At 43.1% G+C, this 19,056-nt stretch overlaps 1 pseudogene; it reads right to left on the bottom strand.

The window, feature by feature from the left end:
- Positions 1 to 6,529: 6,529 nt before the first annotated feature.
- On the bottom strand, positions 6,530 to 18,833 carry LOC110261392 (large ribosomal subunit protein eL34 pseudogene; annotated as a pseudogene).
- Between the last annotated feature and the right edge of the window lie 223 nt (positions 18,834 to 19,056).

The raw sequence follows: 19,056 nt of genomic DNA, 5'->3' as shown, positions 1-19,056 counted from the left end.
AAGTAGCCAGGAGAGATAATGGAGAATGTTGGGTTTCACACTCTCCCAGGACCTCATTGTATGACAGCAGCTCATCTGACTCCAGACTCTCTCCCAGATTCCATCTGGAGCCATTGGAGAGTTGATTTTTTTCAGTTATAATGAAGTTTATTTGACATATAAAATTGTAACATATTTTAAGTGTACATCATGGTGATTTGGTACAATATACATTGAGAAAGGATTCCCCCACCCATCTATTTATTTAACATATCCATCATCTCACATATTTATCTTTTTATTTTTTGGAGGGGTGAGAACATTTTAAGTACTACTCACTTGGAAAATTTCCATTACATAACACACTGTTATCAACTATAGTCATCATATTTTATATTTGATTTTCAGAACTTGTTCATCTTATAGTTGAAAGTTTGTACTCTTTTACCAACCTCTCCCTGCTTCCCTCACCACCCTTTCCCAGCCCCTGGCAACTACTTTTCTACTCTCTCTTTCTAGAGTTTGACTTTTTTCCCTAGATTCCACACATAAATGATGTCATACAGTATTTGCCTTTCTCTGTCTGGCTTATTTCACTTATCATAATGCCCTTAAGGTCCCTCCATGTCATCATAAACAGCAGATTTCCATTCATTCTTATGGCTGAATAATATTCCCTTGAATAGATATACCACAACTTCTTTATCCATTCATCTGCTGATGGGCATTCAGATTGTTTCCAGATCTGGCTACAATAAATAATGCTACAGTGAACATGGAAGTGAAGATATCTCTTATATTCTGTTTTCGTTACCTTTGGATGTATACCTAGAAGTGAGATTGCTGCATCATATGGTAGTTCCACTTTTATTTATTTTATTTTTTGCTTTTTTTAGGGCTGCACCTGCAGCATATGGAGGCTAGGGGTCTAATCAGAGCCACAGCTGCCAGCCTACACCACAGCCACAGTAACTCCAGATCTGAGACCCACCGAGCAAGGCCAGGGATCAAATCCGCAACCTCACAGTTCCTAGTCAGATTTGTTTCCACTGTGCCATGACGGAAAATCCTACTTTTAATTTTTCGAGGGACTTTCATTCTATTTTTCATAATGGGAGCATCAATTTACATTCCCATCAGCCATGCACAAGAGTTCATTTTCTCCACATCCTCACTAACATTTGTTATCATTTGACTCTTTTTTTGCCACACCCATGGCATGCAGAAGTTCCCAGGCCAGGGATCAAACTCCAGCCACAGTAGTGACTACACTGAATCCTTAACCACTAGGCCACCAGGGACCTCCTTACTTGTCCTTTTGATGATAGCCATTCTAACATTTTAATCAGGAAAGGGACTTCATCCAATATGCATTCTAGGATAAAAAAATCACTCTAGGTGCTCTAGGAGAAGAGACTACGGGGAGGCTAAACTGACTGAGAAAGCCACTGATAGGTGCCAGTTAGAAGACATTTAAACTTGTCCTGGCAAGACTGGATTAGGTCTTGGACAAGAGTGGTAGTGGTGAAGGTGGGGAGAAGTGCATAGCATTAAAGGTATATGGAAGGGCATAAACAGGAAGTTCCCGCTGTGGGTCAGCAGTTAACAAACCTGACTACTCTCCATGAGGATATGGGTTCAATCCCTGGCCTGGCTCCGGGGGTTAAGGATCCATCATTTCCATGAGCTGTGGTGTAGGTCACAGACGCAGCTGGGATCCCGGGTTGCTGTGGCTGTGGCTGTGGCATAGGACAGCAGCCGAAGCTCTGATTTGACCCCTAGCCTGGGAACCTCCACATGCCACAGATGTGGGCCTAAAAAAGAAGGAAACAAAAAAAAGGTCATAAATAGGACTTAGGATGAACTAGATTTGGAGGGTGAGGCAGAAGAGGTGCCAAGAATGACTTCCAGATTTCTGTCTCTGGCAGATTAATGGTGTCATTCTCGAAGGTTACATAGAAGGAGGAGCAGATTTGAGAGAAAGATGCTGTGTTCATTTTTAGACATGTTCCCTTTGAAGTGCCCTTGGGCTTCCCAATGGAGATAGCCAGGTCTGGAGCTCAGGAGAAAGGCCAGGGCTGGACATAGATTTGGGAGTTGTCTGCATCAGGAGAAAGTGAATCCACGTTGCCTTCACCCAGGGCAAGTATAAAGAGTGAGGAGAGAAGAGAACTGAGGACAGAGCCCTGAGCTGTACCAACAGTTAAGGGGTAGGTGGAAGAGAAGAACCCAGAGAGGCAGGAGAAAAATCAGGAGAGTCAAGGAACAATGGAGAAGCCACATTCAGTAAGGAGGGGAGTGGTTGAAAAGTTGAACACGGAAAGGAATGAAATTGACATTAAGTAAGCCAGTCAGTGATGGCTTTTCCTCTGGTCATGAGGACCGGGGACCACTTCAGACCAGAGAGAGACAAAGAAGATTGGTTAAGATTCTATAGTCTCCTGGAGTTCCCTGGTGGTCTAGTGGCTAGTATTCAGCACTTTTACCAGTATGGTCTGGGTTCGATCCCTGGTCTAGGAACTGATATCTCACATCAAACTATGGCACGCTGTGGGCTTACTCTCAAAAGATTCCTTACTCTCAAGACTCCTTACACTCAAAAGAGTGACAAGGAGACATGTAGGCTATTGCTTTCCTTATTGTTGTCATCATCACTGCTGTCATTTCAGCTACTTGACACAAGAGACCTTTGGATTTTGTTGACAATGAAACATTAATTAATTAAACAAGTACTTATTGGAGCCTGTCGTGTGCTAGGTATTGTTAAAGATACAGTGATGAAAAGACCAAAGAAGTATCTGCCCTCATAAAACTTAAACTCAGGGAGTTCCCATCATGGCTCAATGGAAACAAATCTGAATACTATCCATGAAGATGTAGGTTTGATCTCTGGCCTCATTAAATGGGTTAAGGATCTGGCATTGCCGTGAGCTATGGTGTAGGTCGCAGATGTGGCTCGGATCCTGTGTTGCTGTGGCTGTGGCATAAGCCAGCCAACAATAAATAAATAAATAAATAAATAAATAAAACTTAAATTCTAATAAGGGATACAGATATTAAGCAAATAACTAAATTTGTGCTGTAATGCAGTTATTAATAATTTTTTTGTTGTCTTTTTAGAGCCGCTCCTGTGGTATATGGATATTCCCAGGCTAGGGGTTGAAATGGAGCTAGCCTATGCCAGAGCCACAGCAACTCGGGATCCAAACTGCATCTAAGACCTACACCACAGCTCACGGCAACGCCAGATCCTTAACCCACTGAGCAAGGCCAGGGATCGAACCTGTATCCTCATGGACACTAGTCAGATTCCTTTCTGCTGAACTATGACGAGAACTCCGAGTTATTAATAATTGATAGGAGGGGAGTTCCCGTCGTGGCGCAGTGGTTAACGAATCCGACTAGGAACCATGAGGTTGCGGGTTCGGTCCCTGCCCTTGCTCAGTGGGTTAACGATCCGGCGTTGCCGTGAGCTGTGGTGTAGGTTGCAGACTCGGCTCGGATCCCGCGTTGCTGTGGCTCTGGTGTAGGCCGGTGGCTACAGCTCCGATTCAACCCCTAGCCTGGGAATCTCCATATGCCACGGGAGCGGCCCAAGAAATAGCAACAACAACAACAACAACAAAAGACAAAAAGACAAAAAAATAATAATAATAATTGATAGGAGGAAGAATAAAGTAGAAAGGAAGATATGACGGCGAGAACAGCTATTTTATTGTATTAATTAATTAATTTATTTATTTTGTCCTTTTAGGGACTTGTGGCATATGGAGGTTCCCAGGCTAGGGGTCCAATTAGAGCTGTAGCTGCCAGCCTACACCACAGCCATGGCAACGCCAGATCCGAGCTGTGTCTGTGACCTATACTACAGCTCAAGGCAACGCCGGATCCTTAACCCACTGAGCAAGGCCAGGTATCAAACCCGCATCCTCATGGATCCTAGTTGGGTTTGTTAACCACTGAGCCATGACAGGAACGCCCACACATGCAATTTTAAATTTCCTGGTGTCCACATTAAACAGATAAAAAAGCAAAGTAGTTACCAGGGGTTATGGGGGGGGGAGGGAAGCATAGGCAGAGGACAGGAGATTTTTAGGCAGTGAAACTATTCTGTATGGTGGACACACATCATTACACATTTATCAAAACTCCCAGAAGGTACAACACTAAAAGTGAACCTGCAAAGTTCACTGGTGGCTCAGTGGGTTAGGACCTGATGTTATCACTGTTACGATGTCCCTGGCCTAGGAGCTTCCATGTGCGAGGGTGTGGCCAAAAAAAAAAAAAAATGAACTTTCATGTAAACTAAGGACTTTGGATGATAAAATGTGTTAGTGTAAGTTCATGGCAGGTAACAGGGTATGGGATGTTGATAGTCAGGGAGGTTGTGCATTTATGGGGGAAGGTTGTATATGGGAACCCTCTGTAGTTTCCATTCAGTTTTGCTTGAACCTAAAACTGTTCTAAAAAGAAAGCCTTTTTTTTTTTTTTTTTTTTTTTTTTCCTGTCTTTTTAGGGCCATACCCTTGGCATATGGAGGTTCCCAGGCTAGGGGTCCAATCGGAGCTGTAGCTGCCAGCCACAGCCACAGCCACAGCAACATGGGATCTGAGCCGCGTCTGCGACCTACACCACAGCTCATGGCAATGCAGGATCCTTAACCCACTGAGTAGGGCCAGGGATGGAACCTGTGTCCTCATGGATGCTAGTCGGGTTTGTTAACCACTCAACCATGACGGGAACTCCAGAAAGTCTTTTTTTCTTTTTTTTTTTTTAAGTAAAAAGCAACAGATAAAATTAACTTTAACTATATATTTCAATAATATATTTCAAATATTGGTATATTCTGTCTTCACAACAATCCTACATATCTGACACGCCCCTAAATCACCTCTTCAGAATGTAATCGGTATAAAAAATATTACTTACGAGTTCCCGTTGTGGTTCAGCAGAAACAAATTTGACTAGTATCCATGAGGATGTGGTTTCAATTTCTGGCCTTGATAAGTGGGTTAAGGATCCACTGTTGTCATGACCTGTGTGGCGTAGGTCACAGAAGTGGCTCGATTCCCAAGTTGCTGTGGCTGTGGTGTAGGCTGGTAGCTGCAGCTCTGATTCACCCCCTATCCTGGTAACTTCCATATGACGCTGGGTGTGACCCTAAAAAGACAGGCGCACACACACACACACACACACACACACACTACTTAAATGTTTAAAATTCTTTTATTGTGAACTGAGTCCTCAGAATCTCATGTGTGTTGTACATGTATGGCCCATCTCAATTTGGAGGAGCCACGTAGAGTAGATTCTGCATTGGACAGAGTAGAGGAAAAACGTTTCAGGCAGAGGAAACAGTAGAGGTGGCAAGGCCGGAATGGCAAGGATAAGTTTTGTGTGTTTGAGGAGAGCCAGGAGGGGCCAGAAAAGAGTGAAGGGTGGGTGGCATGGTAAATGATGAGGCTGATTGAAAGCTCCCCAAACTATGTTCTGTAATACTGCACTGTCTTTTAGGTGTCAGGATTAAAGCCAGTTGCTTTGCAGCTCTTTTTCATTTGGGCAATGGGCTGTGGACATAAGCAGCAGAAAATGGAGCTCAGCCACAGGGATTGGTTCCAAGAGAGACAGTAAGCTCTACCAAGCAATGTGTGCGTTTGGTCACTGCTATATTCCTCGTCTCCAGAATACTATCCAGCCCATAATGCTCAATAATGAATAAATGAATTACTAAATGAATGAATGAACTCTAGTCTCTGAGAGGGTTGGTCAAAACCCTGATGAAATCAGACAAGAGTGTCAGGCAGGGACCAAGTGCCTGGACCTGGCCCAAGATAAAGCTCGGTTATAGGAAAGAGAAAAAGGTCCAGGATTCAAGCTCTGGACTTGTTCTCCACCCCAGTGGGAGGGATCTTGTAAGCGAAGCCTAAGCCAATCAAGACATCAAATTTCTTTCATTTTTTTCTTTTTTTTTTTTTTTGCATATGGAAGTTCCCAGACCAGGGGTCAATTGGAGCCATGGCTGTGGTCTACACCACAGCTACGGCAATACCAGAACCTTAACTCACTGGGGAAGGCCAGGGATCAAACCCACATCCTCACAGAGACAATGCCAATGCCAATGCAAGGTCCTTACTTGGCCGAGCCATAATGGGAACTCCTGTTGTTACTTTTAAATTTTGCTTGGTTTTGGTTTTGTTTCAGCTTTTGATTACTTGAAAACATTTCATTTTTTCTTTCTTTTTCTTTTTCTTTTTTTTTTTTTTTTTGTCTTTTTGCCTTTTCTAGGGCCGCTCCCTCGGCATATGAGGTTCCCAGGCTTGCAGCATATGGAGGTTCCCAGGCTAGGGGTCTAATCAGAGCTGTAGCCACTGGCCTACACCAGAGCCACAGCAATGTGGGATCTGAGCTGCGTTTTTGCGACCTACACCACAGCTCACGGCAACGCCGGATCCTTAACCCACTGAGCGGGGCCAGGGATTAAACCCGAAACCTCTTGGTTCCTAGTCAGATTTGTTAACCACTGAGCCACGACGGGAACTCCGAAAATGCTTCATTTTTTAAATTTAGCTTTCTGACTCTGTGCTCGTGCCTTCAACACTTTCACAACAATTTTCTGCTCCTCAATAAGGAAAGCAGGCTCGGCCCCATCATGAACACCCCCCGATGACATATTTTTTGTTTAGACAAGCTCCTAAGAACTTTACCTCTCACCACTCGAACTCCTTTAAGTTGGCCTGGGCACCTGCTGTAGGTAGATTTCAGTGCTTTCCCAACCTTCTCAGTAGAGAGGTAAACGATTCTATTACCAGGAGTTCAGGATGGCCTAGCTTTGTTAGAGGTTGAACTGTAGGAGAACCTTTGATAGTATGTCAAATGCTGAACCCTTCTGAAGGCCTCTAGATGCTGTCTCTAGAAGAGAAAAAAACTTGTTTTTCAACTTAAAATACCCCAACTTTACTGAAGTGTCATTCACAAGCAAATAACATGTACCCATTTTAAGGGTCTGGTTAGAGTTTTGAGAGTTGTATTCACCCCTGTAACCACTACTACGATAAAAATACATAACATGGAGTTCCCATCATGGCTCAGTGGTTAATGAATCTGACTAGCATCCACAAGGATGCAGGTTCGATCCCTGGTCTTGGTCAGTGGGTTAAGGATCCAGCGTTGCCGTGACCTGTGGTGTAGGTCGCAGACGCAGCTCCGACCTGGCATTGCTGTGGCTATGGTGTAGGCCGCAACAGCTCCAATTCGACCCCTAGCGGGGGAACCTCTATATGCCGTGGGTGAGGCCCTAAAAAGCAGGAAAAAAAAGAACTGACCAAAAAACAGAACATATTGTATATCACCCCCAAAAGCTCCCTCAGGCTATCAAACTTTTAAAAAACTTGTTATTTTGAAATAATTACAGATTTACAGGAAGTTGCAAAGGCAGTCCAGAAGGGTTGCGTGTACTCTCAGTTTTCCGCAGTGATTACATCTTACATAATCATAGTACAATATCATGAACAGGAAATGTACACATGTGATGTAAATAGATAGTTCTGTGTCCTTTGATCACCTTTAGAGTCAGGTAACCTCCACTGCCATCAAGGTATAGAGTGTTCTATCACCACAAAGAGCTCCCTCTGTTACCCCTTTGCAGTCACACTTTCCCCCCATCATTCCTATCCCCTGGCAGCCACTAATGTTTTCCATTTCTACAATTTTTTTTTTTTTTTTTTGTCTTTTTGCCTTTTCTAGGGCCGCTCCCTTGGCATATGGAGGTTCCCAGGCTAGGGGTCCAATTGGAGCTGTAGCCACCGGCCTACACCAGAGCCACAGCAATGCAGGATCCAAGCTGCGCCTGCAACCTACACCACAGCTCACGGCAACGCTGGATCCTTAACCCACTGTGCAAGGCCAGGGACCGAACCCGCAACCTCGTGGTTCCTAGTTGGATTCGTTAACCACTGCACCATGACGGGAACTCCCATTTCTACAATTTTGACTGTCAGGAATGCTATGTAAGTGGAATTGCACAGTATGTGACCTTTCGAGATGGTTTTTTACCCCTCAGCCCTTGAGATCCATCTAAGTTGCTGCTGGATCAAGTTTGCTCCCTGCCTTTGCTGCATGGTATTCCACGGTATATTTGTTTCCTAGAGCTGCCATAAGAAATTAGCACAAAGTTGGAGGCTAAAAGCAACAGAAATTTATTCTCTCATAGTTCTGGAGGCCAGAAGTCCCAAATCAAGGTGTCACGCTCCCCGCAAAGGCTCTAAAGGAGAATCCTTCCTTGCTTCTGTTGGCTCTGGCCGCTCCTCGGCTGGTGGTTGCCTAACTCTAATCTCCACCTCCACTTTAAGACAGCCTTCTCCACTATGCCTGTGTCTTCTCTTCTGTCTCTTATTACGACACTTGCCATTGGATTTAGGGCCCACTCAGATAATCCAGAATGATCTTATCTGGAGATCCTTAACTTAATCACACTACAAAGAACATTTTCCCAAATAAGGTCACGTTCACAGGTCTGAGAGTCAGGAGGTGGACATGTCTCTTAGTGGTGGGGGCATTTAGCCGACTACACATGATATGGATATGACACACTTTGTTTAACTGTTGACTTAATTGAGACATATTTTGGTTGTGTCCAGGTTTGGTTATTACAAATAAAGCTGCTGAGAACAATCACTTATGGGTTTTCATGTGGACATAATTTTTCTTTTCTTTTTCTTTTTTTCTTTTTTTTTTTTTTTTTGTCTTTTTAGGGCCACACTGGCAGCATTTGGAAGTTCCCAGGCTAGGGGTCGAATTGGAGCTGTAGCCACTGACCTATGCCACAGCCATAGCAACACCAAATCCAAGCCTCGTCTGCGACCTACACCACAGCTCACGGCAACGCTGGATCCTTAACCACTGAGCGAGGCCAGGGATTGAACCTGCATCCTCATGGTTACTAGTCAGATTCATTTCTGCTGAGCCACGACGGAAACTCTCATAATTTTTCTTTTTGTTTCTTGCCGCATCGTGGCATATGGAAGTTCCCCCACCAGGGATTGAATTTGAGCCACAGCTTCGACCTAAGCCACAGCTTCTGAGATGCCAGGTCCTTTAACCCACTATGCCAGGCTGGGGATTGAACCAGGGCTTCCCCAGCGACCTGAGACACTGCAGGCAGATTCTCAATCCACTGCACTACAGTGGGAACTCCAAGTCTTCTTTTATCTGTGATAAATATCCAAGAGTGCAATTTCTGGATTATATGGCAAATGTGTGCTTAACTTTTTAAGAAAACATCAAGGGAGTTCCCATCGTGGCTCAGCGGTAAAGAACCCGACTAGTATCCATGAGGACTCAAGTTCAATACCTGGCCTCACTCAGAGGGTTAAGGATCTGGCATTGTGCACTGTGGTATAGACTGGCAGCGACAGGTCTGATTTGACCCCTAGCCTGGGAACTTCCATATGCCGTGGGTGTGGCCCTAAAAAGACAAAAAAAAAAAAGTCAAACTATTTTACAAAGTGGCAGCCATTTTACATTCCTTCAGTGTATGAGATTCAGTTTTTCCACATCTTCACCAGCATTTGATATTACTTTTTTTTTTTTTTTTTTTTTTTTTTGTCTTTTTAGGCCTGTGCCTGCAGCATATGGAGGTTCCCAGTCTCGGGGTTGAATCCGAGCTGTAGCCGCCAGCCCATGCCACAGTGGCATCTACAACCTACACCACAGCTCACGGCAACGCCGGATCCTTAACCCACTGAGGGAGGCCAGGGATCGAACCCGAGTCCTCATGGATGCTAGTTGGGTTCGTTAACTGCTGAGCCACGATAGGAACTCAGGTCACTACTTTTTATTTAGCTGTTCTCATAATGTGCAGTGACAATGCCTTCATCACCACAAAGAGCTCCCTGTGTTAGCCCTTTGCAGATGCACCCTCTCCCCATCATTCCTATCCCCTGGCAGCCACTGATCTGGATGGTCTTAATTTACATTGTTCTAGTGGCTAGTGATGTTGAACATTGTTTCATATGCTAATTTGCCATCTGGATTCTCTTTGGTGAAATGTCCCATCAAGACTTTTGTCTCTTTTCTAATTAGATTTTTTTGGGAGTTTTTACTGTTAAGTTTCGAGTGTTCTTTATATATTCTAGATTAGGGTCACCGGTCAGATATATGGTTTGCAAATATTTTTTCCCACTGGTATTTTCTCTTTTTATCCTCTTAACAGGATCTTTCACAGAACAAAAGTTTTTTTAATTTTGATGAAGTCCACTTTATTTATTAATTTTCTTTTATGGAAATGCTTTGGGTGTCATGCCTGAGAACTTTTCTCTGAGCCCTTGGGTACTAAGGATATTCTCCTATGTTGACTTCTAAAGTTTTTATAATTTTATATGTAAGTCTGTGATCATTTTGAGACAATTTTTATATAAAATGTGAGGTTTGATTGGAGGAGTTGGATGTTTTGATGTCCCCACCCTCCAATTCCTTTCTCTATTGAACTGCATGCCGCTATTTCTGGATTCTCTATTCTGGTACATTGATCTGTGTATCCCACCATCTGCCAATACTGCATAGCCTGATCACTGCAGCTATACGATCATTCTTTAAATTGGGTACAGGGTTTCCTCCCACCTTCTTCTTCTTTTTTTAAATTGTTTTAGCTATGCTAGTACCTTTGACTTTCCTTATACAATTCATTTATTTATTTATTGCTTTTCAGAGCCACACTCTTGGCATGTGGAGTTTCCCAGGTTAATGCTCGAATCGGAGCTACAGCTGCCTTAACTGTTAAGGAATCCTTAACCCACTGAGCAAGACCAGGGATCAAACCTGAGTCCTCATGGATACTAGTTAGATTCGTTCCCACTGAACCACGACAGGAACTCCTTCTTACACAATTTAGAATAATGTTGTGGAGTTCCCGTCGTGGCGCAGTGGTTAAGGAATCCGACTAGGAACCATGAGGTTGCGGGTTCGGTCCCTGCCCTTGCTCAGTGGGTTAACCATCCGGCGTTGCCGTGATGTTAACATCCGGCGTTGCCGTGATGTGGTGTAGGTTGCAGACCGGCTCGGATCCTGCATTGCTGTGGCTCTGGTGTAGGCCGGTGGCTACAGCTCTGATTCAACCCCTAGCCTGGGAACCTCCATATGCCGTGGGAGCGGCCCAAGAAATAGCAAAAAAAGACAAAAAAAAAAAAAAAGAAGAAGAAGAAGAAGAATGTTCTTTATACCTACAAAAAAATCTGTGCTGGGATTTTGATAAGGAATTTCATTAATCTTGCATACTGACTTGAGGAAAATTGACATCTTTACTATGATGAGCCTTCTAAATCATAGACATGGAATGTCTCTCCATTTATTTAAATATTCTTTTATTTCTTTCAAAAGCATTTTGTGGATTTCACCATGTTTTATTTGACTTGCCTCATAGTGTTATTTTTTTTAAGGTATTTTAAGTGGAATTGTATTATTTATTTATTTTTTTGCTTTTTAGGGCCACACCAGCAACATATAGAAGTTCCTGGGCTGGGGGTTGAATCAGAGCTACAGCTGCCGGCCTATGCCACAGCCACAGCAACGTCAGATCCAAGCTGCATCTGTGACCTACACCACAGCTCATGAAAATGCCGGATCCTTAACCCACTGAGTGAGGCCAGGGATCAAACCCGTGTCATCATGGATCCTATTGGGTTCATTACCTGCTGAGCCATGAAGGGAACTCCAGTGTAACTGTATTTTTAATTTAATTTTGGTGTCCATGTGTTCATTACTAATACATAAAAATAAAGTTGATTTTTGTATCTTGACCTTGTATCCTGGGACCTTGCCAAACTCATTTATTAGTTCTAGGAGTTTTGTTTTTTTGCCTTTTTTTTTTTTTAAGGACCGCACGTGCGGAAACGGAAGTTCCCAGGGTAGGGGTTGAATCAGATCTGCGGCTGCTGGCCTCCACCGCAGCAACACCAGATCTGTAGGTCACTGTGTCTGTGACCTACACCCAGGTGAGGTGGTGCTGGATCCTTAACCCACTGAGCAAGCCCAGGGATCGAACCTGCATCCTTATGGATACTAGTCAAGTTCATAACCCACTGAGACACAATGGGAACTCCCAGTTCTATGAATTTTTTTAACTCCTTGGGATTTTCTTTGTTTCTTTTTTCTTTTTGGCCACACCTGCAGCATGTGGGAGTTCCTGGGTCAGGGACTGAAACTGTGCCACATTTGGGACCTGCACCACAGCAACACTGAATCCTTAACCCACTGAGCCACAAGGGAGCTTCTGGAATTTCTATATAGGTCATGATGTCATCTACAAACAGGGACAGGCTTAGTTCTTCCTTTTCAATTTGTACGCCCTTTATTCCCTTTCCTATTCTTATTGCATTGGCTAGAATTTCCAGCACTGTTGAATAAGATTGGTCAGAGTGGACATCCTTACTTTGTTGCCATTCTTAGGGGGAAAGCATTTGGGTTTTCACCATTAAGTATGATGTTAGCTATAGATTTTTGTAGATACTCCTTGTCAAGTTGAGGAAATTCCCTCTATTCCTAGTTTTCTGAGAGTTTCTATCATAAGTGGGTATTGAATCTTGTCAAGTGTTTTCTCTGTATCAATTTATTTTTCTTTACTCTGCTAATGTGTTGGACTACATTAACTGATTTTTAAAAATTTTTTATTGGGGTATTATTGATTTATGATGTTGTATAAATTGATTTTTGAATGTTGAACTAGCCTTGCATCCCTGGAATAAACCCCATTAGGTCATGGTATATAATCTTTTTATGTATTGCTGAATTCTACTTGCCAGTAATTTGTAAAGAATTTTTGTACCCATATCCATATTGAAAGATATTGGTCTGTAACTGCCTTTTTAAATTATTATTAAAGTATACTTGACTTGCAATGTTGTGCCAATTTCTGCTGTACAGCCAAATGAGCCAGTCATACCTACACCTACATTCTTTTTCTCATATTATCTTGCATCATGTTCTATCCAAGGAGACTGGATATAGTTCCCTCCGCTATACAGTAGGATGTCATTGCTTATCCATTCTAAATGTAATAGTTTGCATTTACTAACCCCAAACTCCCTGTCCATCCCTCTCCCTCCCCCCTACTTTGGCAAACACAAGTCTGTTGTCCACGTCTGTAAGTCTGTTTCTGTTCTGTAGATAGGTTCATTTGTGCCATATCTTAGGTTCCGCACATGTGACATCATATGGTACTTGTCTTTCTCTTTCTTTTTCTTTCTAGGGCCGAACCCATGGCATATGGAGGTTCCTAGGCTAGGGGTCAAATCAGAGTTGGAACTGCCTGCCTACACCACGGCCACAGCAATGTGGGATCCGAGCCGAGTCTGTGACCTACACCAAAGGTCACGGCAATGCCGGATCCTTAACCCACGGAGCAAGGCCAGGGATTGAACCCACAACCTCATGGATCCTAGTCAGATTAACCAATAAGCCCTGTCAGGAACTCCTTGTCTTTCTCTTTCTGACTTACTTCACTTAGCATGAGAATCTCTGGTTGCATCCACGTTGCTGCAAATGGCATTTTTTCATTACTTTTTATGGCTGAGTAGTGTATATATATGTGTGTGAGTGTGTGTGTGTGTATGTATATATGTATATGTATATTCCTCCTCCCCCTGCCCCCTGAACGCCTGTGGCATGTGGAAGTTTCTGGGCCAGGGATAAAACCCATACTGCTATTGCCACCTGTGCTGCAAAACCAGATCCTTAACCTGCTGTGCCATACGGGAATTTCCTGTAATTGCCTTTTTTTTTTTTAAAACAGTCTTTTACTAGTTTTATCATCAGGTAGTAGTGGTCTCATAAAATGAGTCAGGAAAAATTTCCTCTTTTTTATTTTCTGGATAAGATTGCACAGAATTGGTGTTAATTCTTCTTGAGATGTTTTGTAGAATTCTGCACCAAAACCATCTGGCCATGGGAATTTCTTTTTTTGGTAATTTTAAAATTATAAATTCAATTTTCTTAATAGTTACAACACTATTCAAATTATCTACTTCAAATTGGGTGGGTTGCAGTAGCTTGTGTTTTTTGAAGAATGGTCCATTTCACCTAAACTGTCAAATGTATGTGTGTAACACTGTTCATAGTATTCCCTTATTTATCTTTTCATATCTGCAGAATCGGTAATGATAGCCTCTGTTTTATTCCTGATATTAAGAATTCCTGGAGTTCCCGTCGTGGCGCAGTGGTTAACGAATCCGACTAGGAACCATGAGGCTGCGGGTTCGGTCCCTGCCCTTGCTCAGTGGGTTAAGGATCTGGCGTTGCCGTGAGCTGTGGTGTAGGTTGCAGACGCGGCTCGGATCCCGCGTTGCTGTGGCTCTGGTGTAGGCCGGTGGCTACAGCTCTGACTGGACCCCTAGCCTGGGAATCTCCATATGCCGTAGAAGTGGCCCAAGAAATAGCAAAAAGACAAAAAAAAAAAAAAAAAAAAAAAAAAAAAAAAGAATTCCTATCTTGGAGTTCCCGTTGTGGCTCAGAGGAAACAAATCTAACTAGTATCCATGAGGACATAGGTTCAATCCCTGGCCTCACTCAGTGGGTTAAGGATCCAGTGTTGCCATGAGCTGTGGTGTAGGTCGCAGATGTGGTTCTGATCTGGCGAAGCTGTGGTGTAGGCCAGTGGCTACAGCTCCAATTCGACCCCTAGCCTAGGTCCACATGCCATGAGTGTGGCCCTAAAAAGACAAAAAAAATAAAAATAAAAAAAATAAAATCCTATCTTCTCTGTTTTTTTTTGTTAGTCTTGCTATAGATTTGTGGGTTTTTTGTTTTGTTGTTGTTATTGTTTTTAGGGTCACACCTGCAGCATATGGAATTTCCAGGGCTAAGGGTTGAATCAGAGCTGCAGCTGCCAGCCTACACCACAGCCATAGCAATGTAGGATGTGAGCCGCACCTGCAAAACTACACCTCAGCTTGTGGCAACACTGGATCCTTAACCCACTGAGCGAGGATGGAATCGAATCTTCACAGACACTTATGTCAAGTTCTTAAGCTGCTGAGCCTTAAGTGAACTCCCGTTAACTTTTTGATCTTTCCAAAAAAGTAGCTTTTTATTTCACTGATTTTCCATATTGTTTTCCAGTTTTATGGATTTCTGCTCTTTATTATTTCCTTCTCTTTTTTGTTTGTTTACTTTGTTCTTTTCTACTTTCTTGAGGTGAGAGCTTAGATTTTTTTTGGTGTGGTCATATTTTTAATTTACTCTCAAAAAGCCCCCAAGCAAATGTTAAGTTTCAATTTTGTGATGAAATGTCTGGAGCAGCTATATCAATTTTCTTTAGGTGTATAAGTTTATGACCAGGAGCTTAGTTTTTGTTGTTGTTATTTGTTTGTTTTTGCTTTTTAGGGCCTCACCTGTGGCATAGGGAAGTTCCCAGGCTAAGGGTCAAACAGAGCTACCGCATGCTGGTCACAGCCACAGCCAAGCAATGAGGGATCCAAGCCTCGTCTGTAACCTACACCACGCCTCATGGCAACACCAGATCCTTAACCCCTGAGCCATGAAGGGAACTCCAGGAGCCTAGTTTATTGATTTGAGAACTTTTTCGTTATCATATCAAGACTTTTTCTTATTTCAGAAAAATAGAAGCTTTTAGGGGTATAATTTCCCCCTCAGCATTGCCTTTGCTGCGTCTCAAATTTTTTGAAATGCTGTATTTTCAATTTAAGCTAGTCCAATTTTCTAGTTTGAGCCCACTATAGTCATATATTCTGTATCACTTCAATTCTTTTAAATTTGTTGAAGTTCATTTTATAACCCAGGGTATAGTTGGTCTTGGTATATGTTGCATGGGTGCTTGAAGAGAATGTGTATTCTGCTATTATTGGGTAGAGTGTTCTATAAATATTGATTACATCCTGTTGGTTAACGGTGGTGTTGAGTTTTGCATCCTTATTGATTTTCTATCTAATAGTTTTATCAATTGCTGAGAGAGAGGTGTTGAAGTCACCACCTGTAATTGTAAATTTGTCTGTTTCTCCTTTATCCTATCCATTTTTGGGTTCACATCTTGCAGCTCTTTTGTATGATGCATACACATTTAGGTTTGCTTTGTGTTCTTGATGAATTGGCCTTTCATTATGTACCATCCCTCTCTTGCCTTCGTGATTTTCAACGCTCTGAAGTCTATTATCTCATCTTAGTATAACCACTTCTGCTCCTTATGATTAACGTTTGCGTGATATACCTTTCCATTCTTATACTTTCTATCTATCTATATCATTATGTTTAAAGGGAATTTACTTTGGACACCACAGAGTTAATCTTTTTTCCTTCTTACAGCTGCATATGGAAGTTCCCAGGCTAGGGGCTGAATCAAAGCTGCAGCTGCTGGCCTTCACCATAGCCACAGAAATGCTAGATATGAGCTGTATCTTTTTTTTTTTTTTTAATGGGTAGGAATGAGCTTCCCTATTCTTTTCGTTTGTTTGTTTGTCTTTTTAGGGCTGAACCTGTGGCATATGGAGATTCCCAGGCTAGGGGGTCAAATCGGAGCTATAGCTGCTGGCCACAGCCACAGCACAGCAACATCAGATCCAAGCCGTGTCTGCAACCTACACCACGGCTCATGGCAACGCTGGATCCTTAACCCACTGGGTGAGGCCAGGGATTGAACCCACATCTAATGGATGCTATGTTGGGTTCTTAACACACTAAGCCACAATAGGAACTCTTGAATTTTTTTTTTTTTTTTTAGGGCTGCAATGCAGCATATGTAAGTTTCCAGGCTAGGGGTTGAACTGGAGCTGCAGCTGCCAGCCTATGCCACAGCCATGGTTATACCGGATCGAAGTCACACCTTCAATATATGCTGCAGCTTGTGGTAATGCCAGATCCTTAACCCACTGAGCAAGGCCAGGGATCAAACTTGCATCCTCGTGGACACTAGTCGGGTTAACGTGCTAAGCCATAACAGGAATTCCCACAATACTGTTTTTCATAGTGTCTGCACCAATTTACAATCCCACAAAGAGTACGTGAGGGTTCCCTTTTCTCCACATCCTCCCAACATTTGTTATTTGTAGACTTATTGATAATGGCCATTTTGATAGGTGTGAGGGAGCAACTCATTGTGGTTTTGATTTGCATTTCTCTAATGATTAGTGATACTGAGCATTTTTTCAGATGCCTGTTGGTCATCTATATGTTTTCTTTGGAAAAGTGTCTATTCAAGCCTTCTGCCCATTTTCTAATTGGGTTGTTTTTGTTTTGTTTTTTTGATGTTGACTTGTATGAACCAGTCTGTCTTTTTTTTTTTTTTTTTTTTTTTTTGGCTACACCTGTGGCATGCAGAAATTCCTGGGTCAGGAATTGAACCCATACCGCAGCAGTGACCCAAGCCACAGCAGTGACAATGCCAGATCCTTAAGCCCCTGTGCCACCAGGGAACTCCAATAATGTCCAGATTTTTATCTGTGCTTAATAGGAGGTATAGGGAAAAGTATATTTATTCCATCTTTCCAGAAGTAGAAGTTGTTCTACATCCTTTCAAAAATTACAGGTGGAGTTCTTTTGTGGCTCAGTGGGCTAGGGATTTGGTGCTGTCACTGCAGAAGCTCAGGTTCCTGCAGTGGCTCAGCTTGCTGCTTTGCCACAGGTTGAATCCCTGGCCCAGGAACTTCCACGTGCCATGGATGCGGCCAACAAAGAAAAAAATAAATAAAATAATAAAAAATTAAAGGTGATATTTGAAAATCACATATTTCCCGTAAAAATGTAGACTTCTGGTCTCATGAAACATGAGAAGGTAAGTCATCCTGGCCTGTGCTTCTGCTTGGTGACAAGTGGCTGAAGCTGGGCATCCCCTGCCCCTGTGAGGAGCTTATGTAATGACAGTGTAATGAGCTGACCATAGGTCTTGCTCCTCTTTCAACGACTATATTTAAACTGACAGAAGGCTTGTATTGCTAGTGACAAGCCTTATTACATTGCCATAGGATTCTCACTTGCTATCTCAGTTTCAGAACTTGCGTTTGATCTCCAAGAAGTGCTGGCCACAACAAAGATGGGAAATGACACCAGAAAGAGAGCACATCATTGCAGAAATGTTCTCTCTCTCCCAGCACAAAACTCTGCCTTAGCACAGACTGTTCCGAGCAGTTACAGTAAAAACAAACAAATAAATAAAACAAAAAATTCCCCTCTGTCATCTCAGGAAACAGCTAGCTCATTCCTTCTCTTAAGAAACCCCTAATCAAGACATGGCCCACAGCTCAGCTCCCAGGCCATTCTTGCGGAAGCCCTGCAGAGTGAGCCAGTTGGCCCACAGAAACACATAAGTCAGCAAAAGCCTTGGATGCTCAGTGGCTGTAAAGCAAAGTCCCGAGGGGAAGCAGCTTTGCGTTCTAAACAGCCAAGAGTGCTGCATTGGTGACTCCAGCCAGACTGGTGATCCCACTAACGTGGAAGTTTCAGTAGGTCCAAGGAGAGGCCTAAAAATTCTGTAATTCTCATAGATTCAAAGAAGTAGTTCTGGATTCAAACAAGAGCCTGGTCAGCTCTGCCAATTTCAGTGCCCAAACCTGCCAGTGCCAGTGGAGCAGCAGAATCACTCTCAAGGCAGATGTTTTCAAACTTCTGAGTTCCATGACCCCTGTGAGGGGCAGGAGGCCTCATGGGTCCCTGGACTCTTGGATACACTGCACTCTGGCTTCTTCTCCAGAGGGACCTATCAAGAGGAAGCCCCCTGGTCTTCGGTTGCCTGAATCCTCACTCCCTGCCCCCAGCTCATGATCTTCTATGTGCAGGAACAGCCACCAGACCTGAGGGCTTATGAGAACCTCTTTCTTGTTTGGATAAAGCAAAGTCTGAGAGTTGACAGGAGGCATCGCTTCCTGCGAGAAGCTTGACTTCTCTTAGGTTTATCAATTATTTAAACAACAATTTGGTTTATCAACCAGGAGACCAGCTCAATACATCTTGCTGGTGTGTTTGATCCGGGACTGTATCATTCTCCCTGGTCTCAGTGCCTTGTGCCTGGCCCTCCATACCATAAGCAAACAAAAGCACTGGTGTCAGACTAGGAGGAAGCTCAACTCAGAGACCCTTCAG

Source organism: Sus scrofa, chromosome 6 (assembly GCF_054392235.1).
Source record: "Sus scrofa isolate SSC_HxYL_T2T_F1_AM1 chromosome 6, Sscrofa_HxYL_maternal_Yorkshire_Landrace_v2.0, whole genome shotgun sequence".
NCBI classification, from domain to species: domain Eukaryota; kingdom Metazoa; phylum Chordata; class Mammalia; order Artiodactyla; family Suidae; genus Sus; species Sus scrofa.
The sequence above is the reverse complement of the archived record's forward strand: the minus strand, read 5'-3'. Positions and strand labels throughout refer to the sequence as shown.